This window comes from Bactrocera latifrons, unplaced genomic scaffold (genome assembly GCF_001853355.1).
Source record: "Bactrocera latifrons isolate USDA-ARS-PBARC rearing strain unplaced genomic scaffold, ASM185335v1 scaffold_121, whole genome shotgun sequence".
Classification (NCBI taxonomy): Eukaryota; Metazoa; Arthropoda; class Insecta; order Diptera; family Tephritidae; genus Bactrocera; species Bactrocera latifrons.
In genome coordinates, this window is record NW_017534642.1 from 25,069 (window position 1) to 48,909 (window position 23,841).

General features: G+C 39.0%; 1 protein-coding gene across 4 annotated transcripts in view; it reads right to left on the reverse strand.

The window, feature by feature from the left end:
• Nucleotides 1-23,841, reverse strand: part of LOC108978398 (interference hedgehog) — a 79,954-nt gene that overhangs the window by 20,177 nt on the left and 35,936 nt on the right. For 3 of the 4 annotated variants that reach the window (XM_018948652.1, XM_018948654.1, XM_018948651.1), the window contains exon 4: nt 6,836-6,947. The exons of the other annotated variant lie outside the window; for it this stretch is intronic. The gene's annotated coding sequence lies outside the window, so the exon portion shown is untranslated. The remainder of the gene's footprint in view (nt 1-6,835; nt 6,948-23,841) is intronic. 4 annotated transcript variants of the gene reach the window in all.

Consider the following 23,841-nt stretch of genomic DNA (forward strand, 5'->3'; position numbering starts at 1 on the left):
CCAAAGCCGTGCAGATTTCCGTGTTGCATGCAGCACGACATGTACGCTGTTGTTGTAGGAACTCAAGATCATTGCCGTTTAAGATGGGCTTTGGCAACAATGCTGCTTCCCCGCACCCACATGAGCGTCTTGGGCTTAAGTAGCTCGTTTTAGCTTTGTGGAAGCAACAAGTGCGCCGTTTATGCCACACAATGGCTACAAACACGCTTCAATTGCACACGCGCAGATCACTGCTTCATCCTTTATTGCATTCTTCAGCATGTTTCGCAGTATATTTCTGCTTGTTGCATGTTCGCGTTACTATTTGTTGCTGCAACACAAAAATGCTGCTACCAATTTACGTAGAATTACGTTGCATGTGTGTGGCAAACCTAACAAGTTACTGCCACAAAAGCGCACCACGCACACACGTTAACGCCGTTACAACAGCTAGTTCAACCATGATACAACAACAACTTATTTTATTTATTGAATAAATTGCACACTTTGCACCCGCCGCTGCTCGGCCAGTTGCCAGCGCCTGTGGCCTTGTTGGGCGGCACATGCACGCCGTTGCTCTCCTCAGCACTTGAACTTTTCTTGCTGTTGTTGGTGCTGCTGCTGGCGTAGTTGTGGGTCGTTCTCTTCGCTGTGACCATTTTCATTACTAATGCTCACTAGCTAGATGATGACTCATGCGACGCCGCATATTTGGTACATCGCCGTCGTCAGTTGCCGTTGCACTTGCTTGTCGTTGGTTTTGTTGTCGCAAATAGTTGGCAATGCGATTTTTGCATTTATAGCTTATTGAAGGCTGTCGAAGCGTGAGTGGTGGCAGATTTCAATTGGTGAAAACCGACAATTTATTTGCTATTTATTTTTTATTCTCCAATTCTTCGATCTGTGTAGCAACTAATTTGGCCGCTGTCGGCGATTGTGGCAAGATTGTAGGTGTTTGGCGTATTTCATGTTAATTTATTTGCTTAGTTTTCTCTGTGTTTTATGCCAAGCCAAATAAATGAGTATTTTGGCAGTAAAGTGCAAATGAGTTGCAAGATAAATGGACACCGTGTGTTGTTGTGGCCTTTTGAGTCAACGATTTGGCAATTTGCGTGGTGGGAAACAGAGCGTGTGGGGCCAAATATTAAAAAAAAAAAATTATTAAAGACTTTAACCGTATAAATAATGTATGGAATGCAAAAATTGTGCAAAATAAAGCTTCTGTATTAAGAAAAGCTTTTTAGAGAGCTTTTGTTATTGTCGTTCCGATTTAAGTTTCAAAAATAAAATTAAGAAAGCATAAAATAGCTAGATATGTATATACAATAAAAGCTTTCAATAATATTTATAATTTCAAAGCTGACTATAAAAACTCAGCGAAAGCTCTTCCTAGAACTGTTTAAAACAGGAAAATTAGAGCGTACGTAACTCAAAATATGGTTAATAAATAAAACCTCTAGATAAAGCTTTCACTTAACTGTGAAAGCTCACTTACATATATTTCTTTCTTTGCAATGATTTATTTTTGACGGATATGATCACTACGCCATAAAAGCTTTCAAAAATTCCCACGATTTCAAAGCCGACTATAAAAGCTCAATAAATAAATGCTTAACAAATAAAACCTCTGGGTAAAGCTCTCACTTAACTGTGAAAGTTCCATTTTATTTCTTTCAAATTACTTCTATTTTAGTGACACGGTCACTACATATTATCAAGTAGTAGTACTTATGGCTACCTTCTTAGTCCGGGATATCAGCTTTCACATCGCAAGCTAAGCTTTTGGTAACCACTGACCTTAACTAGCCCATTTAGCTGTGCTACCGACGAGTAGAGAATAATCGGATATATCTTTTGTGTGTGAAGTGAAAAGTGTCGATATAAATGCTAATCATTTGGCTAGAAGTTTCTGTTGGTCTACAATTTTCAAAGATGTTTCTGAAAAAGGCAATAATTTGCAAATCAAGCGTTTAAACTGTGTACACGACCACGAACTACAAGCAGAAGCTTCTACAAGTGTGGAGTCTTCGGCGAAAGAGTATTATTTAATAAATTAATTAATAAACTGCCACAACAACAAACTGCAAATATCAGGAATATAGTGGAGATAAATCCAACGATGAAGAATATAAATAAAAAACACATAAATAATCTGAAAAATCGATGTTGAACAACTTGTAAACTGACACGCGCAGCAAGCGGACGAAATAGCAAACGGCCAATGGCTCATTTGATAAATAATGACAGGTAATCAAATGACTAAAGATTCAATGGACCAGCAGGTAAACAGAAGACATCGATGACAATAACAACAACAACAACATAGTACAATCAACAAAGCTTAAAGAAATCAGTGTTGAATGGTCCAAAGCCTTTCAAAAGTTCAATGAAACCGAATTTTAGTAGAAATCTGGTTTTGCACAGCTAAGTCATATTCTGATATTACAAAAAAGTAAGCTCAGAAGAGTAGAATTAGCAAAGTGATGGCGTTTTCATGTAACCAGACAACTGAAAATGTAATATTGTGCTATTGATAACATTCGCACATGAATACAAGTCGAAGCGATAATTTACGATCGATTAAGTAATCAAATTAATTCAGCAAATGCTTAGCCTTTATTGACACCCTTTCAGATATTTTATCAAACATAAACCTGTTGAGAATTTCAAGCAAGCCAAGCTACCTTACAACAAAATGCTAGCTCTGCCAACTTCTATCAACAGTTTATTTGCGCTGAAAGTTGTAATTTCCTTTTCTGCTGGTATTACGTCAACACCTGCTGTCTTTTTGTAGCCGAACTTGCAACATCGCGCAGCCGAGTTTGTAGCCTACGGCGCTTTCGTCATGTTGGCAGTTAATTAACAAAAGTGTTAGAAGCATAACTGTAGCCAATCGAGAGGCATCCCGCTGAGGAGCAGCAGCAAAAGTTGTTGAAACAGAAAAAGCGCAAATTGAGCAATGAGCTGGAGCAGCAGAGGAAGTACTTTATGGCTGGGAATAGTCGTTTAATAAAATAAGAAATAAAAGGGTGCGGAAACTTGGCAAGGTCAAACTTGGACAACTTTCCGCGTTGAACCGGCCGCATAAAATATGTTAGCTAAAAGTTCAAGTCGGCAACATTGCGCCAAAAGGTTACCATTGACTGAGGCATGCTATGCTATTGCCACAAACGGAAATTGCTTAATGATTGTGAAGAAATTGCACTATGAAATGGAACCTAGTCCCTAGTCGGCCTGAGGAAGGGTACTGTGTTGCACACGTAGCAAGCATCAATGAAACGGCCTTCGCGCAACAGTTGGCGCGGAACGTGCGAGAATGCAAGCGGCTATAAGCTCGAGAGCTCGGGCAACTAGTTGGCGAAGTGCACAGAAGGGCGACTGGCAAGGCGAAGAGATGCTGCAGAACGCTGGACGAAGACTGCGGTATGAGTTAATTAAAGGAAATGAATTAAAAAATAACTGAAAAATAGCTGAATGCACTGCGCATAAGCTATGAATGGACGAATCGATGAATGAAGATGTGCAGTGACACTAGGAAATATTTCAGACAAACTTTAGTGTGTGCATAATATTTATTTCACATTTAGAATATTCTAAATGAATGTTTTAAATAGTTAGCTAAGGCATGTTGTAACTGTACAGAGTTTGTCCGGAAAATAATAGGACCGACTGGATTTGGTAGAGAGCGTTCCTAGCTAACAAACGAGCGCCTGGTCAGTTGTCTCCGAGCTGCTGGAGTATCAGGATAAACATTTTCGCGCGACGTGTTTCTGGCTTACTCAGCATTTTTTAAGAGACTCAGAAAAGGGTCAATCGGGTAGCAGCTGATTGGAAGCTGCACCTCCACAACGTCCCGGCTCACACCGCCTTTCTTGTGAACAGCTACCTAACCAAGGCCGGCATCCCAACGCTTTCGCCCTACAGCCCAGATGTGACCACTGGACTTTTTTTGTTTCCTCGCCTGAAAAGGCCAATGAAAGGCAAGCACTTTCAAAAGCAGGAAGTTCTCTCATAATTCATCTTATTATTGTGCAAGAGTAGTTATTACTGGCGTAAAGTATATCATTATTCGCAGCATCTCCACTTGTGTGGTAATAACTAGGCTGATTCTAAAGAAAAAAACACCATAAACCGCCTATTTTTTATTGTTGTTGGACTTTAACGTTTAACGTCAGGCTTTCAAATGCTTTAGTTTTCTTAATTGTTTACTTATTTTTTATATTCGTTTTAGACTATTTTTTTTTTTATTCGGTTTAGCATACTTTTAAGTATGTGTTTTTTTGTCTGCTGTTTCACTACCATTAGTCTGTCGCTTTGAACCTGTCTGGGTTAATATACATATAATTAATTAGTATCCACAAGCCAAGGAAAGAATCTGCGTTATTTTCCACAGCAAATTATAGCTAACGCGTTGTTTTAGTTTCTACGAGCTAGAAAATTGAAGAGCATGCTAAAATATATGTTTTAGCGCAGCAAAAAGCCAAATATCAACTGAACTGACGCCCGAACCCTTCACACTTTGCCACCAACAGTTTGAACTCGGCTAATTGAGTTTCTATTACCAAGAAACTGTAAGAAATTAAGCTTTTTGCGTACGCGAATAAATCATTTCGGGGTAAGCGGTAGAGTGAGCGGCAAATAATAATGAAATAAAACATTGCTGGACCCACAAAAACTGCGAAATATGATTGTGAGGTGCGTGTGTTTTGTTTTAAAACACAAATATTTTCATAATTAGCAACGCGAAGAGTTGATTTGCAGAGTCACAAGTTAATTTCTCACAGCTCAGAATTGCTTTGCGAGTTTTTTTTTTTTGGTGCAGATATGCGTGTGTAAAACTTACATGTGTACATATGTAATCTTAATAATCATAATTAGACACCTCACGCATTTATAATGCCTTGAAGAGAGTGTGAGACAAAAGAAGACGCTACAAAACTGTAGTTTTGACTGCAAATAAATCACTTTCTGCAGCGAATTTCGAGAAAAAGGAGAAGACCGCTACACTCGGACTTACTGTCGGCAGTGGCTGAATGGACTATTGAACCAACTCAACTAACCTAAGTTTGACAGAGGAGTGTATTCTATGAACAACACACTTTGAAAATCTCTGCTTAAATCGAGCTAGCTGCTTATAAATAGTTGGCGTCGTGCTTCACTGAAAATACTCACTTCTATCATGCTATATTCAGTTTAGGGCGACACTTTTACCAAGAACTGCTCTTTGTTATCCCAACTAGAATCCACATATAATCTTGATAAGACCCCGCCAGTACAGTTAATTCAAATGATCATGTCGTCGTACGACTTTTTCATGTGAGGTTGAATTAAAGAACACAAACTTTGTGGCAAACTTAATATATAGTGTTAAGGGTGTAAAAATATTAGGACTTCTGTTTCAGTCAAACTATACATATCAAATAGATGCCTTTCCATAAAGCCCAGTTCTACCCAGTTATAAACTTTTAGCTCTACGACAACAATCTTTCAATAAAATTCGCAAGCATTCAGCAAAATTGCAATCTAATGAGCCTGCTAGCATCTTTGCCTACCTTGATAACGGTACCAGTTAACCGGTTTACGGAATTCAATTAATTAGCGTAATTTGTCAAGCTTCGAGAAGCTAAAGATTAACAATACAGACAGTTAATGCCGGACAAAGAGCAGTAAAGCCAGGCTAGTGTAGTGAGCTGAAGAAATGCTCGAACTATCCATAGTATATAGCATTTGGGCAATGTAGACCCAGTAGACACAAGTCCAACCACATCTCGGCTATTGATTTAAGAGTTAATTTCATGCATAAATATGCAGTGAATGTGAGCACAGCTGCAAGTTGCCGTGTTGCAAAGGGCTGCCCATTTGTGGTAGCCAAGAAGTAGATAAGTCCAAGGCCATATAATTGAAATTTTTGCCGCCGCTGTGGCTCAGTATTTGTTAAAGTTGTAAATTTTCAGGAAATGTTGCCTGAAAATCATCATCATTACATACAACTACCACTGCTGGTGTACACTTCTGAGCGCCGACTGCAAATGGTCGCTCAGCGCATACGTTTAATCGCCAAGCGCTATCGCACTATGCAACATTTAATTTAAGCTGTTGCACATGCCAATTTCGCAGTGGAGCGATTTTTACTTGTGAGCGCAAACAATGTGATTTTTATTGTTATTATTGCATTTACGTATTGCCATCATTATGGCGCTGCGACAGCAACGCTTCAATGTACAAGCGCACACACTCGCGGACATGGCGATCGATACAGCGCCGCAATAGCTGAGGTAACACGCGTTTGCTGTTGTTATTGGTTTGCTGTGATGCGCCGCCGTGATAATTTTGTGCCAGCGGCAACTAGCGCTTACCAAACCGCGTCATGTAGCTACATGGCAGCAACAAATGTTGCGCTACATGCTGTGGTGCTGCCATATTATTTTTCTTGTTTTTTTTTTTAATTTTTTGCGCTAAAGGTAAATAAAAATCACAACGAGCGCCGGTAATTGCCGGCTTACATGTGTGTACTTATACCTCTTTCCATGCGACTGCTCTTGCAGTGTTGTTGCCTGCGCTGTTAATTGTTATCTACAGTTTCGTAATCAATATTTTCTTATTTAATGATCGCTTGGCGAGTTGTTGCTGGGCATTGTTAATATATTTACTTCTCCGTGCATTGTGTGGCTGCGATAGTATCAGTTGAGAGCGCGCTGCGGCCGTCGCAGCTTTCGGATATGCAATTAATTGCATAGGAAATCACAGTCCATTCGAAATTGTTTTGCAATTCTATGTTTTTTTTTTTGGCTATTAGCTTGTTTAGCCTGAGAAAATTGGGTGTTCTTTTTGTCTCAGTGTAGGTTGAAGTACTCACCTTGGTATTATATTCTAAAAACGATCGATCACTGTTGTTGTTACTGTTGTGCAGTGTGAGTACACGATTTAGCTGCAGAAATGCTGGGAACACATACTATGTAGATGAATTACTGAAAAAAAGAGCGGAGAGAAGATTTTCATGGTAAAATTGTTCTTAGTGTCGATTCCAAAAACTACTTTTTTTAATAAGAAAAAATCATTTTCAATAAAACTTCGAAAAGAAAAACGCTCCGGATCTATTCAATAAATTCAAAATTGCTCGAAGATCCATTTTTGTACTAGTTTTTCTGCAAACTGAGTTTGAAATATAACGGTAGACAAATCTTAGGCTTGTCTGGCGAAGTTTCTGCCATTGATATTAACAAAACAATTCGTCGACCTTTTAGGAGCTTACAGGTAACCCAAAGGTCGGTTATCTGCTCAAGTTAGATCCATCGATTTGATAGCAACGCTACGCCCCAACCTAACCTTCTTGCAGTGTTCTTTAAACGGACTCAGCGACCAAGGGACCACATATATAAAAGTGTTTAACCTTTTTATAACAGCAATGCTTTTATAGCGCAGCAATAATGTGTTGTTTTCGTTGCCTAATATGCTACTTATGAAGTTGTTTAACCCGCGGGTGAGCCTACAAGGTACCACCTCAGCATACAGAGATCAAGCAGAAAGGAAAATACGAAAACATTTTAGTGCAAACGCCAGCAGCAACCATAAAAACCGCAGGAAAAATAACAACCAACCAGTATCATAGCTGCTGTGGCGCGTGCGTACATTATCGTTGCCGTATAATGCATGCAACACAATGTGGCACCGTCGCACGAGATCGCGCATAGGCTTACAGCACACAAAATGTCAACAGATTTGCACTCGCAAGCGAGTAATTGTGCCGTCAGTGGCACATTGACTACAACAAATACAAAAACGCTTAAAAAGACATTCGAAGCAAGAAAATTTATTTATACCAACTTCCAGGCATTGTTGTTGTTATCATAAATAAAGCATCTGCAGCTTGTATTCGCAAACAGTCGTCAGGGTCGGCTTGCCATTGCATACCTATTACTGCTGTTTTTGTTGTTGTTGTGTGCCACGCTTGTCATTGCTATTGTTGACTATTTGCGCAATTAAGCTCAATTTGTTGACGTTACGCGCAAACTGTGGCACGGTGGCACGGTGGCGTGAAGCGGCCGAAGTGACTCACTCAATCAAGCGAATTGCTTGACCTGATTGCCTGCCAGGCGGCTCTATAACGGCAGCTATTTAGAAAAAGCGCTAGTTGATCTGCCGCACGCAAATTGCCAATTCGCGATGTGGAAAATACAAATCGCGCACGCGTGCCTGCGCAGAGCGGATGTGACGCTGCGCTGTCGATGCGCTGATTTCGAATAGAACGCGTAACGGTGTGAAGTAGCTAACAGCAGCTGAAGCAGGCAGGAAGCAGTGCAATTAGACGCTGCGCACACAATCACGATGAATTTGCCATGAATCACAAGATTCATTGCAAGAGTGCCAATGAAGAGTGCTGAGATATGGCAATACTTAACGGCAAATTGAGAGTAATGAGTGTGGAATTCGTATATATTGGGTAGTCGAAGAAGTCTTTTCGCATTCCTAATATTTGTAATGAACCATAGACTAGGGACAATATTCCGTCTATGTTAAACTTTTCTGGTTTCTCCGCGAAAAACTGTGACAAGTAATTTTTTTTTTTTCTGGTTAAATTGAAGCCAACTTTACTCCATTAAGTGAGTTCTACATTGACCGAAACAAAAGGTAGTCCGATGTTGCAAGGTCGGGGCTATATGGTGGATGCATCAAAACTTCCCAGCCAAGCTCTCCCAGTTTTTGCCGAATCATCAAAGATGTGTGTGGTCTAACGTTGTCCTGATGAAAGACGTAGCCCTTTCTGTTGATCAGTTCTGGCCGCTTTTTTCGATTGATTGCTCCAATCTCATCTGTTGTTGACAGTAAAATGTAGAATCAATCGTTCGACCAGGCGAGAGCTGCTCATAGTGGATGATTCCTTTTCAATCCACTCAGCATAATCTTTCGAGGCGTTAATCCAGGCTTTGCGACCATTTGTTATGCTGCACCACGCTTGGATCTTGATCTTTTCGCACATTATTGTCGTATTTGATCCACTTTTTGTCTTCGTTTACCATTCGCTTCATAAGTGGTTCGATTTCATATCAGCAAAGAATCGCAGATGTTAATTCAGTTCAATAAATTTTTCACAGACAATTCATGGGTTACCCAAACATTGAACTTCTTTTTGTAGCCAGCTTTTTTTTAAATGGTTCTGAACTGTTTGATGATGAAGATTAATGTCATGACATTTCCAGAGCGCAGTCAATACTGTTGACTCTATTGATTGTGTTCCACATTTTCATATAAAATTTCTCATTTCTGCACATGGCTTTCGTACCCGTAATGTCTGTTTCTCTATTAAAATTTTTCCCCTAAAAAGCAGTAAGATGATTTTACTTTTTATTGCTATATTGCCGCTCAATAAGCTCTCAAACCGGTTGAATCAGCTTAATGTATACAGCGTATTTCTAAGAAGTGTAAAATATCCAATTAAAGGTAAAAAATATATACAAATAATTATTAAAAAACCAAAGCAGATATTGATTAAAAAAAACGAACTCCAAAAAAAAAAATGTTAAAATTTTGCGTACTGACTTCAATCGCAGATAAATTTTTGGTAAAAAATATTCAAGATAAAAATGTGCAAACAAAGCTTAGTGCTTTGTTCGTGTAGAATTCGAAGAATGTAAATATTTATTTAGTTGCAGTTAAGTAAATATAATATTAAGCTCCGCTTTGGTGCTGTCTCAAGGCAGCAAATATGGAAATTTGAAATGAAACTTTTTGGCCTTACATTATATTCACGTGAAGGGTAACTAACTTGACACTTTCGGGCTCTTTAACCTTGATATTTTAATATCATATTTCTTATTGTCAATGGATTGATAAGCAACTTCACTAAGGTATGAAAAACCCCATAGAAAAGCCGTCCCAAACTCGAAGCCCTTATGTACAAGGAAATTGCTGCACTCACCTTTCTCGACATCAAAAGGCCTTCTATGTGCGACCGTAGCCTGTGGTTAAAGCCCTTGGAATCGAAACTCGAAAGACTTCATGTAAAATCTTCTTTGCGACAGAATGGTAGTAGTGGAGCGGGGTAATGCAAAGACATCCCGAAAGGTTAATATGTTGGATTATTTGCCCACTGCTTTGGATATGCCAACTAATTGAAGGATACCAACGGGCTTAGCTGTCATCCCAAGTAAAATTGTAGTGGTTTTATATACTAGGGCTAATATATTGTATATATTGTGATCCAAGTAAAATTGTAATGCTTTTATATACCAGAGCTAGTATGTTGTATATCACAGACCTTCCTCTTCCCTTATTCGGAGGCTCTCGTCTTTAATCCATTGATAAAGTGAAATATCTTATTTCTTGAGGTGAGAACTCTCACCAAAGGTGGTGTTTTGGATGCACCAAACCTTAGTCAAGCCAGCAACTTTCTGGTGGTGTGGTCTCAAAAATATTAAACTTTCTAAAAATAATAAGAGGAAATCGCACCAAGCTATTTTATAATTAAACTCATCTGGGTACCTGGTCACAGGCACACATTTTCCCCTCTATTGTTACTTTCAGCGAACCAGAAAGCATAGCCGTAACTGCCATTAGCCGTCTAAACGTGATAAGCTTTCTGAGCTTTCGAACTCTTAAAGTAATCTTACCTAACCCTGTTTTCAGTTTCATAATAAAAATTTTGAGGTTCAACCTCGACTCCCACAAATCGGCTCAACAAATATGAAATTCTATATTGTTTTGGCAGAAATATGGATTCTCATATTATTTTATTTTTATTTGTTATTATTTATAAAATATTTCGCAACAACTGCAATGTTCAAAATTTCCGAGCGGCAGAGAGGAGTGTGTGTAAACGATAGCCCGCGAGCTTTGGTAGGCAGGGTAGTGGTACACCAATACTGTTTGTGGTGCAGTGGTTTTCGGTTGACTTTTTGTGTGTGGCAAGCAGCGTTGGCGACGAGCGTTCATAAAAACGACACAAAAATAGCACGTGAGCAGTTCGGGAGAAGAATCACAAATGCGTGCCGACTGCCAAAATGTAGAAATACATATATATTTATGTATATAGATATGGATATGTTACACTACAGCTGCCGGAAATTTGTAGCAAAATGAGGGGGCAGCATCACGCAATTGAATTGGTGGCAAATAAAGAAGAAATATTATGTAATTTTCCAAATTAGCAGCGACGCGTACAAAACTTACATTTTATTGGGAAATTATGACGCAGCAAACGCGAAAGTATTGTGCCTAACTGCGCTTGTGGCATGTAAATATGTTTGTAGATTTTATATCTGCGATACCTGAAAGTGTTCATGTCAACGCACAGCACTGATTAAAAAATGTGCATTCGAAGGCATTTCTATCACTTGTTCTGGCACGTTTTTATTGCTTGTTTAATTTTCTGTCGAAAGTCGTCGGTCATCAAATGGGCCGCGAAGTGCCATAGTTAATAAATTATCGCCTAAATAAGCAGCGAAAAATCGAAGGTAAATTTTTTTGTATCTATTTTTCCTACAATTTTCACGATAAGACACAATTAACACGCGCGAACGCGGCCACACGCCGCCAACGAGCCTGTCACACCCATTATTTTTATTTTTTCGTAAACACAACGGCACCTTTAACTGAATTATGATGGGACAGAGCTTTTTAGTGCTTTATTTAGCAGCGCATTCCTACGGCGCTGACTTCCCCGAAATTCTAAATTATAATTTTGGCCACGTGAAGAATAATTTTTGAAGGAATTTAGCTTTTGCCGGTGGCCTATTTAAATTGTTTATGCCCGATCTAATTAATATTGTATAAATTACTTTTATTATGCACTGCGGTGCGGGGTGGCGTTAAAGCGGCTGTGTTAGCGTGGTGCATTCATGCGCTCGTTGCTGCGTCGCTCTGATATTTACTATTTGGGAATTCATTAAATTTGATATTTCTTGTGTAAATGTATTTAGCTTGCATTTCGAAATTTCAAATATTTTCGCCTCAATGATTTCCTCTGAGTACTTTCTTATATATCCACGCATACAGTTGTGCTGCTTTAGTTGTGTAGTTGGTTGTGCGCTTGTCACTAAATGAAAAATGAGCTTTGGGAAATTATTCTAGACATTTATCCCAAGAGTAACAGCAAATGTTCTAAGAAAACATTGCCGATAATCAGCAAAAAATTTTTCGAACGGCTACTAAGCTGCCTAATGCACGTTCCACAGCGAAATTATCATTGAAAATATATTTTGAAAATTCGAAAATAAGTTTAGTGTCACGCGTGAGCGAAGAAATTAGTGTCATGATTAAAAAATTTTGGAGATTTATGCGCCGGAAAAATATTAAAAATATAGGACCACTCTTCAATAAGTGTTATATATATACATATGTAATAATTTATTTGTGCTGAATATAATCTTTATACATACAAATTACGTTGTCACGTTATTTGTCCGCGATTGACTCCAAAACTAAAAATTCACCACACACTGTCTGCAGTTCGAGCCAATTTAGAAGAGAGGATAGTAAGAAGAATTCATAAATAAAAAATGCAGTGAAAGCTTTTTTTAAATAGACGCTCTCTTAAGCGGACATGCACATTGGCCGATCCTACAATTTGTTGATGTTTACTTACTAAGTCAACAGAACAACCTATTAACACAGTACACTCTATTAACTGGGCAGTCATGAAGCATTTACGAGGACTTGCATTATCCTGTTGGAACACTACACCTTTTCTATTGATCAAATCTGGCCTCTGCAGTTTGAGTGCATCAATCCAGCTTGTCCAGCTGAAAACAATACACTTGAGAAATCATAGCGGCATTGTCGAGCAAAAACTCAAAATATACGATCTCTTTTTTGAAATCCCACTAAACAGACAACATATCCTTTTTTGGTGACTATCGGCCTCGAAATCGTTTGAACTAGTTCAAAGCACAGACGTTAATGCGACGAAACAATCTTCGTTCTGTAAGCACAGGAAGAACCCATATCTCAAACATCGAAAATAATCCCAGACGTTTCATGTGCTCGTCAACGGTGTTTCAACAATCTTTGGAGTTATTATTCAGCGATTTGTATCGACTTTATGTTATCAACATCGGCTTCATGACTTTTCCCCAAGACGTGGTCCTCAAGAACGAAATTGTGTTAACGAAGTTTTGCAAACCAGTTTGGCGTCTATGCCGAATGCACCTTCGATAGTCATCAAAGAACCAAGAATACCAAGTTTCTGTCTTAATCACATCCTCAACACCAGAAGAAACCCTAAAAAGTTTGATTTCAAAAGTTTTATGACTTTTTAATAATTTTTGATTAGATTTTATGAGTCGTAAAGAGACAAGGCGAGATATGAGGTGCGTCGGATTGTCGTATCGTCGGCTAAAAGCGAACGAGCACAGAAAAAATTAAAATAAATAAATAATAAAAGCTTAACACTTAACGAGCCAATTTATAAGCGGCGGCGTGATTGCCCATTAAACTAGCTTTGCCGACTACGCTGCCGTCGAAATGAACTAATAAAGTGTATGTATGTCTACAAGTATGTTCAGGGCTTAAATGAACGCATTGTTTTACAACCCACCACACTGTATATATGTAGTATATCGCGTCTAACAACCAACTAATGGCGCGATCATAAAATTTCAGGCAAATAAATTGGCAAATTTAGTGAAATTACCAACTGATTTTAAGTGATCGGTGATCGATCGACACGCGCTTTGATCCAGCAGCGATCACACAATGAATTATTGCCCGAACGCCGCTGAGTAGCTGAAACGAAGCGTGTTTTGCGAGCGTTTTAGTTCGTACTGTTACATGGTTAGTTTTACAACGGCCAAGCGTTCGTGGTTGACGCGCGTACCTTGAGCGGAACCGCCGGTCAGCAGGTGGGGCCACCCGCACCTCGAACTCAGGCAACCCGTCCATTTATTGTGTTTGCCTTATTTGTTTTCTCTTCCGCTATTATTTGTTGGTGGCAATTGATCGATAATTGTGCTAACAACAACTCAATTAACCCATTCGCAGCCACCTGCTGTGCAACGCGCTCGCCGGCTGTTCACAGCAACAAACTTTCGCATTTATGTCTGAGGTGTGATATTCGTTGTTGGCGCCATCCACTGATTTTATGTGTGTACTAGTCACCGAGAGCTTTTTATTAGCATTTCAGATTTATTGTTTCCGAATTGTTTGTGTGCAAATAGTGTCGGCCAACCATTTGAAAATTTGTGTGGGTGGAAATTTAACTGCTTTATAATTCGTTTATTATTCTTTTTGTTTTTGTTTTATGAGTGTGCTGTTTATATCTGCGTGTCGTTTGGTATCCAAATTTCTAATTCTGTTGGTTCGCATTCTTTGTCACTTTTCACTGTTTTTAGTTTTGCGATTGCTTAATTATGCTTTTTATCAACGCTCTGCCATTTGACATTGTATTTTCAAGCATTTCAGGAATGCAAATTAACCAGACCACCAACACGGACTTAATTAATTTAAATTAATTAAAATTTCTTTGGCGCCATTTGAACGAGAAAATTATGCATTTGTTTTGCGCTCATTTGCTTACGATATTAGAAATATTGTCATGTTTACAAATGCAAAAATAAAAATAAATATTTATAAAATGTTAGTCCGAACGTATGAATATGAAAGTTCCGATTCAGGTTCCAGAATCGGTTACCTACAATTTACTACGACATAGATCCAAATTATAGCAAAAATTACTATTTTTGTTAAGTTCTCATATTTCTTCGACTTAAAAAATTCGTTAGAGGCAGAAATCTAAGTTTCAAGCTATAGAAGTTAAGTTAGTTTAAGAGGTCGATCCAGTGAGAAATCCCGGGACGCCGGTCGGGTCAAGTAGTTCAGTAGATCTCTTGCATTCTATTCTACGCCAAAAGGTCGTGCAGGTCTAGGTTGTCGACTAGCGCGTACTAAGCGCAGTCAAGGTCTGTTGATTCAGTGCTGGAACGCAAACGGCCAATGGAAGTCCAAATCGGTCCCATTTCTTATTTCAAGTGTGATCAGACATGCCTGGGAAATCTGTACTTTGGACACGTCCAAGCTTTTTAGCAAGTGTAGCGCCCTGTTTCTGACGAATACACTATAAAGCATTAAAACTTGACTATGGTTTCGTAGAGCCACAACACTTCAGTTTTACTTGGGTTGAGAGCTACGCTGCTTCTATTCGACCAGTTTTATATCATGCTTAGGTACCCTTACCCCGGTACTTATAAGTTTATTTTTACTAAAAGACCAACATCGTGAGCGTAGGCTGCTACCCGATGGACTTGTTTTTCGAGTTCTTTAAGTAGGTCGTTAAGTACTAAAATCCAAAGCAGAGCGGAAAGTAACCCAACCTGTGGGGTGCCCCTATTAACCTTTTGAGATGCCTTTTACTACATCACTCCGCTACGACCGTTCTGTCGCAGAAAATACTATCTATATGAGGTGCTTGAGGTTCGAATCCACCTCAGAGTTTTCGAGGGCTTCACTCAATAACTCAGGATGCACATTGCCGAAGTCCCTTGATGTCGAGAAAGGTACCTTCAGCAAATTTCTTGTGCATAACGGCTTCCTTCACCATAAAATTATTTCAAACAAAGTAGTATCGACCGACTTGTGTATTGTGTAGACATGCTGGACCCTAAGGATAGGATAATGGACCTAAAATCCTTGGCACCAACGTGAGAGCTTTTTCCGACCTTCTGCGGAAACGTCACTTTAACTAGTCTCCAGGTCATTGATACATAGCATAATCTAACGAAGATTGCGGTCAACCAGCTGCATGACACTTCGATCATCCGCTGCAGGCAGAAAAACTATACAGCCCTTTCGGAGCTTCCCTGTGGCACTTCTTCAACCGATTGGTTCATAAGCGCTTTTCTTTTCTCACTTCAATTAAGCTATAGAACTTCTTCCCCTTTTCCCCAAATATTCATTATTCTAAAAGCTCGCTCTGTGAAATGCTTCGAGGCATTTTATATAGATTTAATGGGTGTCGCATACTATGATTAGTGCACTGTAGACCCTCACTTTAAACTTTCGACGTTCTACTGCTTGCAGTTATTCTTTTTTATAATATTATTTAATTCAATTCCAAATTCATAGCTCACAAGCTCATTGAAGTCGAAAAAAATTGCCCTTTGTAATTTAATAGTTATGAAACTTATTTTTGATTGTTTACCATTCGCTGAATATATTTTTGTGCCCGAACCTTTTTTCTCGACTAGCAAAAAAAAATGTGGAAAAATGCTCGAACCTGCCTCCAAACACAACCAAAATGCTACACATTTGCCACACTGAAAGCTTTGTATTCTTAATGCTTGCATTTAGCGACTTTTAGCAACAACACGCGTCACCGCCTCCTCCTCTTTGGACTTGTGTTTACTAAGGCTTATTAATTTTATTATGGCTCGTAAATTAGCATTTCATGCAGCGCTGTCGCCGGCTACGTCTGCGCAGTGACCACTACGCATGGTAATGAGCTTGCTGCCAACTTTGGTTGTTTCGTTTTTGCTATTCCTCTATATCATGGCAGCCTGCCTGTCTTCTTGGTGTCAGTTTTCCTGCCTCACTCGTCTTTCGTGCCTCTCCGCACTTCCTCCGACCGAAAGGCATCTAGACCATTTTCATGCTTTACGGTCTCTTGAATCGCGTCCGTTTTGTTGCTCGCATGTCACAGTCGTGTTTTATTGTTGCAATGCCCTGTTGACGCTCATTGTAACAACATTCCTTTTAGCAAATTAAAAAGCAAATAATGTTTTGTATATTCGCCTGCTAAACGTTGCGGAAAATCGTGTTAATATTGCTTGACATTTGCTGTCCCCTTGCCGCTTTTTGCGACCGGCTTTTGCGAAATTCATCCGCTTTGCTTTCGTCTCTGGCTCACAAGCCCGCTTCAGCATTTTTTGTATGCATAAAGCGTATTTGGTAATCTTTTTTATTAATCCGCAAGTGACGTCAGCCAATTGAGTTGTGTGTGTTGCTGTGTGAGTGCCCATATGAAATTACAATATTTATATTCGTACCAGCAAACGAAATTAAAATATATATTTTTAACGCACTGAAACCCAAAGGGAAGTGCTGAAAGTGGCTAATTGTCGCATTTGGTTGCATTTAATTGGCATGCGTGCAGTTTTGAAAGCTTTCTGGTCGGCTTGAGCTTTCCCATTTAGTTAAAGCGCTTCCATTCATGATGGCGCTATATATTTCTGAAAGCTGTAGACTCTCTAAAATAGTAAATTTCTTGCACAAATCTATGTAAAAGCAAGTAACTTGTGACAGTCAACTCTGTTGACTAAGCGGCACAATTTTTCTGCTAGGGAAAAAGTTGATTTCGAAAAAGCTCATGAAAGCTCGAAAATATTACTGTATTTTAGTTACTTTCTTGGAGCTTTCAGCACAGATTTCATATTATTAAACAATATTTTCGAAAAATATAAACATCGTCTTTACTTCAAACCAAAATTAGTACAAGTAAGGCCCAAAATTGATAAATATAAACTGTTTGAGTTTTCATTGGTTTGCTAAGGAATCAAATTTTTTACTAGGGAAAATGTTGATTCCGAAAAAGCTCACGAAAGCACTAGCAATCGAAGCTAATTCGAAAAAATTAGAAATACTATGCTCCAATTTAGTTTTGGAGCTTTCAAAAAAGCTTTGTTTGAATTTATTTTTGGAACTTTCATGAAAGCTTTAATATTATTAAACAATATTTTCGGAGAATCACGAAATGCCATGACTTCAAGCAAAAATTGATAATATTTAGAAAACAAAAGCAAAAATATAAATATTTGTTACTACATATTTCCCTCGACTGCATAGCTTTCGCTTTGAAAGCGCAATAAATTTTGGCTTCAGCGTCAAGTTTTGTTGCCTTTTCATATCTTCCAGTTACTTTTTGCCACTCATATATCACACAGCTCGACTGCCAACGTTGTCAAATGCTCAGCAGTCAACTGCTGACACGTCATGACTCACGTTGCAAACATTTGTATCCCTTTCAACACTTGGTTATATGGTTATAATGCTTTTTGCAATTTTATTATTATTTTTTTTTTTGAATTTGTTTTGCATTTGCATTTTCCTTGTATTTGCGTTTTCTCTTTTTCGCCTTTTCCATGCTGCGACATTTGTTTGCGTCTTAAGTTGCTCGCTTTCGTTTGTGCTCCGTGGCAAACTGCGTGATGCAACTTGCAAGCCAAGCGCAAGTAAGCGGCGCATTCCAAGTCCGCAACTTAGCGCCCGTTCGTTGCATGCCACATACAGCCACGGCTTGTGTCGCCTCTATTGGCTCAACCAAAACTGCAACATTTTTCTTGCGCTCACTATCCCTTCGTTCTTTAACTTCGGTCAGGCTGCCGTGTGGAGCTGGGTCTTGTTTCCTTTCTTGTGCTGTTATTGTTATTGTTGTACGCGTTGCAGAGTTTAATGCCATTTGTTTTTATTGTCAACAATTCATGCTGTGCTTGGAATTTTTCACGCTGCATATTTTCACATTCTTTTTCTCTCGTTTTTTTCTGCTCCTTATAACAAGTTTTTGCTCTTGTCCTATCTGCAGCTTGGGTTTATTCGTAACAGTGTTATTGTTGCTCGTTTTTTATCGCAGTTGTTATGCGATTTACTTGGCTTGAATGCTCTACTTACAACTCCGCCGGCTTATTTGTATGCGTTTAATGTCGATGTTGTTGTTGTACGTGTTGTTTTTTTTATACAGGGTTCTTTGGGAAATGTCAACAATGTGACATATGTAAGTTGACTTTTTGTTCAGTTACTCATTTCAGTTTTAATAGCTGGTCAAGGTGCTGGCACGCATAACTAAATAGCACCTAGATGCAGCTCAGCGCTGGGTTAAAAATAAGAAAATGGACAGGCACTAGAAGAAAGGCCGAAGTAAGAATCGGAATGAGTGAGTTGCCTGCAGTGCTGTGTAAGAGTTGGATGCTTGAAAAAAAGGAATCAGCGCGAAAATAGTTTCTGAGTAACACGGAAAGGGCATATTGTCTCTGCCATCGAAGAATCTTGTTGAAAGCAGTATGAATTATTGTCAAATACAGGAACAGAGAAGTTTTCAACAATCACTCCTCCAAATCTTATATTGCGTTAATTTTTACGTATCTGTCAATGACATCAGGCTGTGTTTTGATATCCTTCAATAGCTCTTTTATCAGCTGGAATCTCTGACATACTGGTTGCATAAACGTGGTTATTTTGTGAGTAGTGGCTTGCCCTCGGCGTCACTTTTAGGTTGATAAATTGTTGCTATAGAGGAACTGAGGAGCAGCTCAACCATTGGTTTTGCTTAGTCTGACGAATTCGAAACTAGTTTAAATTTAGATGAAAGCGATAAAAAGATATGTGGAGCTTTCGGTATTTTCAGAGTTGATTGGATGCATGGATTTTAAAGGGCTATCGGTACAAGGCCGGATTAGAGGAAAATATTAGAGCATCTCCGAAAATGCAGCATTAGTTAGAAGAGAGGTACGTGATGAAATTCTATGTGAATCTCAGTAAATCTGCGACAGAGTCGTTTGATATGATAGTGGCACCAGGCCTTTTTGGAGGGCAGTGAAAAGGTCGCTGATGAAGACCGAAATAATGAACAAATCCAAAGTGAAAACGAAGGTCAAGATGTCGCAGCCGATTGGAATTTGCACCACGACAACGCCCCGACTCACACCGTCTTTCTTGGGAACATCTACCTAACCATTCGGCATCCCAACGCTTCCGCAGGCGTCTTACAGCCCAGATATGGCCCCCGGACTTTTTTTCATTTCCTTGCGTGAAAAGGCCGATGAAAGGCAAGCATTTTGAGACGACAGAGGGCGGCTCAATCCTATTACTTTCCGAACAAACCCTGAACCGTCAACCGGGTATATTAAGTTTCCCACTATTTGTTTGTATTATTCAGATCGAGTCTGGAACCTTTTGTACTTGTGAAGGGTATTGTGGCTTCGATGCAACCGAAGTTTACGTGTTTTCTTGATTTTTCATGATGATTGTCTTACTATAGCAAACACCTTCACTTCGCAAAGAGGCTTGTATACATATGATTCATTGTCTGCAAAGTTTCTCAATGAACTTTGACTTCCTTTCCCAAAGCGCTTACAACTGTACATTCAAATTAATAAATATATAATTGATTCTTTTAGAAATGTGCGCACTTTGATTTATAGCGCCGTTATATCGAATTTCACATTTTTCCAACACACGCACTCACACAACTCTGCTCAAAAGCTATTCATTCAGAAAACAATAATTTTTCTGAATCGCCCGACAAGATAAATATTCAATGGCATGAGTATAGCGTTGGGAAGTCATTATTTTTTTATTATTCGACAGTAAATTGCTTGGGGAATAAAGCAGATATTAAAAAAAATATAATTTTTTTTCTGTACACTTTGTATCTCTAAAATTATAAGCACATACACGTTTTTATAGGCGGCATTTACATATGTAAGCCCCTGAGCTGGAGTATAGTTTTGTCGGCTAACGTACTTCATTGAGGAAGCTGGCATTTACGGTTAAATATGCTAATTACAAACCGACACGTTGAGCGCAACTTCGAACCCGGCAAGCGGCTGCGCGAAGGTTGCATGTCAACGCAAAGCGAGCTGCAGCGGTGAGGAAATTCAAGCTTTTTGAGTTGTTGAAATCATGAATGAAACTCGACACTTTCCGAGTGGCGCACGAACAGGCGAGCTACAACGCGTTCTATTTTGGTTCAATTTATTTGCTTTCTTGTTACCATAAACTCCACAATTTAAGCGTTAAACGGCATAGCTTAGGATTGCGCCTTCTCTTACTAAATGCTTGATATTTCCTGGCTGGTACTGTGTACTCGCCAGCGTTTTGGGGCAAGTTAATGGCTTGTAAAAAGCGCTTGTGTCAAGCTAATGGCCAATCAAGCCAACACAATTCTACAATTTTCGATTATTTTTTAGTTTAATGTAAATTCTAAATCATTAATGCCAACGCTTGGCAACCCACGCGCCCCTCAAGTCTTGTGACGGCTACACTTCAACACCTCTTAAAGAATCCTCAACAATTTACGACGCTAGACAAACTAAGCAGCGTTTTAGTGACAACGTCCACTTTCACACACACATAAACACAATTGTGACCAACAGGTTTGGCGCGCCCAGCAACAGCTACTTAAATAGTTGCTTTATGGCCGCTTCATTTTAGCTGTTCATTGACGTCTGCAGTGAGCTACCTGTGCCTGCGTTAGTCGCTGTCGCCACTGACAGTCTTAAATGATTTCCAATTAACTTGAGCTAATGCTATTCAAATGACAGTTAGGTATTGAATAACAACGCGCCGCAGGCTGACCCGCTTGTCGCCGCGTCTGATGGCGGTTGGCGGAGGACGGCAGCGAGTATAAGCGCGCGCTGCATTCGAAAGTCAAGCGCGCAGGTAGTCAAGCGTGTTGGTTACTAACACAATCGGCTGAATGAGAAGTCACCTGCGGCTACGCAGCTCCGTCGTCTCTCGTCTGCTTGCAACAGCGCTGATTTCAATCAAAATGATTCCCGGCAACTGCTGTGCTCGCTTGTGTTGCAGCTATTTAGCGGCTAATGGGTTTCTCGCCAGCAGCCAGCCAGAGTGGGCGAGATCTTCTGTTAATTTTCTGACTCTTTGAGGTTAGAAACTATAATTCATATAGAATGAAAACGCAGCAAGCGTGTGAAATGAAAGCATTTCCTTAGCTCAATGCTCTTTGCGCTCTCACCACAGCCCTCTCTGCATGCCGCGCAACTAAAAAAAAAAAAAAGTTTATTCTATTAGCTTTGCGGCATTGCTTTTTTGAGTGGGCAGCCGCGTATATCACAAATTAAGAAAGCCTGGCAGCAAGCTTAGAACTTCATTAAAGAGCTTTGCGTGGAAACAGTTGGTCGCCTAAAATGGCTGTTATTGTTGTTGTAATTAATTGTCAAAACTACTGTTCGCACACGCCCACATCTTTGTTAGTTTTCCTTAAAAGAGCTTAATTGCTTGAGATAATTTGACCGATCATTGTTGTGAAAATTTATATGTTGGATAAGCAATAAGAAAAAACTATAAACTAATAGCTGATACCAGTTCAAAAAACGACTAATTTTCTGTAACATAGGCTTTCCTAGACAAAATTTTTCCAAGAACTTGTCTCTATGGTCACTAGAGCGAGTCGATTTACAGGAAGCCTAAACAATGGAAACATTACGTATGCAAGATTCTACGGATCATTCTAAAAAAAACTTTGAATAAGAGACTATAGGTCTAAAGCCGGTTTCGAGCCAGCAATTTTTATCACGAACTTTTCATAAGCATCATAAAAATTTGTTCGTCAATTTGTGAGATATCCGCATGAAATTTAATACTTAGGTTCATTTTGATATTCTATTGATCATTTGTCGAAATCAGTCAGTGTGAAGAACTATATCACATATCTACCATACAACCGATTATACATATTTTTTAACCTTTGTCTAAAAATCGCTGTCTCGAAACCGCTTTCAGATCCATAGCCTCTTACGCAAAGTTGTTCAGAATGATCCGTAAAACATTTCCCGCCCTCGCAATTTTATAGGTAAAAATCGACCCGCTTTGTAGTCAGCCTTTGGCTCAATCGAAATTCTGTAATGCTTTAGGAAGTGATTTTTGTTAGTGCACTATCGAATAGATTGCGCAAAGATTATTCCTTAAAGCTTGTCAATTTATTTCGTTACTTTTAAATGAACTTTTCATTTCAAGTTATGCATCGATATTTATATGTCACCCTGTTCCACAAATATATTTATCTACACTCCGTGGCTCAAGTCTATTGAGTAGTGCATTTATTGAACTGTTAGAAGTATTGCTCTGTGGGCCCTTGCTTTTATACATCAGATATGATTAAACTTCATTGGCTTGCTCTTGAGTGACCTTATTTCTATGCCCCCTTTGGTGGCATGCTGAACTGCTTTGCAGACAGTTTTTGTGACTTTTTTATGGAATATACCACTTTGTGGGCCTAAAAATTGCGCTCCTCTGTCATTTCATAACGATTTGTTATAAAATGAATATTTCGAAAACTTTGTGAAACAAAATCATAATTTTTAAAAACAAAGCTTTTGTCCGGAAATAGCTTTCATACCCACAAGCCACATTAATTACTGTTTTATTAATAACAATTTTTCTAAGAGCAATGAATTAATTAACACAGGCTGACCCACGCTTTACGCACACGCACACACCGCTCTAAACTCGCATCTTCACATTTATGGACAGTCATTACTGCCCATCGAAACCATACATTTACACATTCAAGATGTAAAATTTTCAAATAATTTTTGGTTTTATGCTTTACGAAAGATTATCCGCAATAAAATGCAGCAAATTAAGTTGTAAACAAAAGCATTGATCGAAATCGACTCACGAGCGTTTACGAGCGTGGCTTCAAGCGACGGATGCGTCTAATAAATTACAGGTGGAAAAGCATTAATAAATTTTTGTGTATAAAAATCTACACAAGCAACAATGGCGGTTAGTGAGTTGAGTTGTGTGTTGAAACCATAAAAGACAGCACTAAATTTTTGGATTAAAAACATTAAAATGATAAAGCGTCTATAAAAGTAAGCGAGCCGGTTGTGAATGTGAGCCGCAAGTGTACAAGTTGTAAAATTATCACAAAGTAAATTTTAAAATTCAAAAATATCAATATTTTCTCCGACCGGCGGTGAAGTAAAAGGTCTACACGAAGTGTCTTCATGGCTGCTCACGACGAAATCGTGAACGCTGTTGCTATGGTAACCGATCTTTCCTAAAATTTTGGCAGCGGCCTAACCTCAAATGTGCTTTCGATATTTTTATGTTAGAGTTATAGAGCACACTTCATGTTGAATAATTTTTGGACAATAAATGCATTTCGCCATGTAAGCAAATTGCTGGAAATGCAGC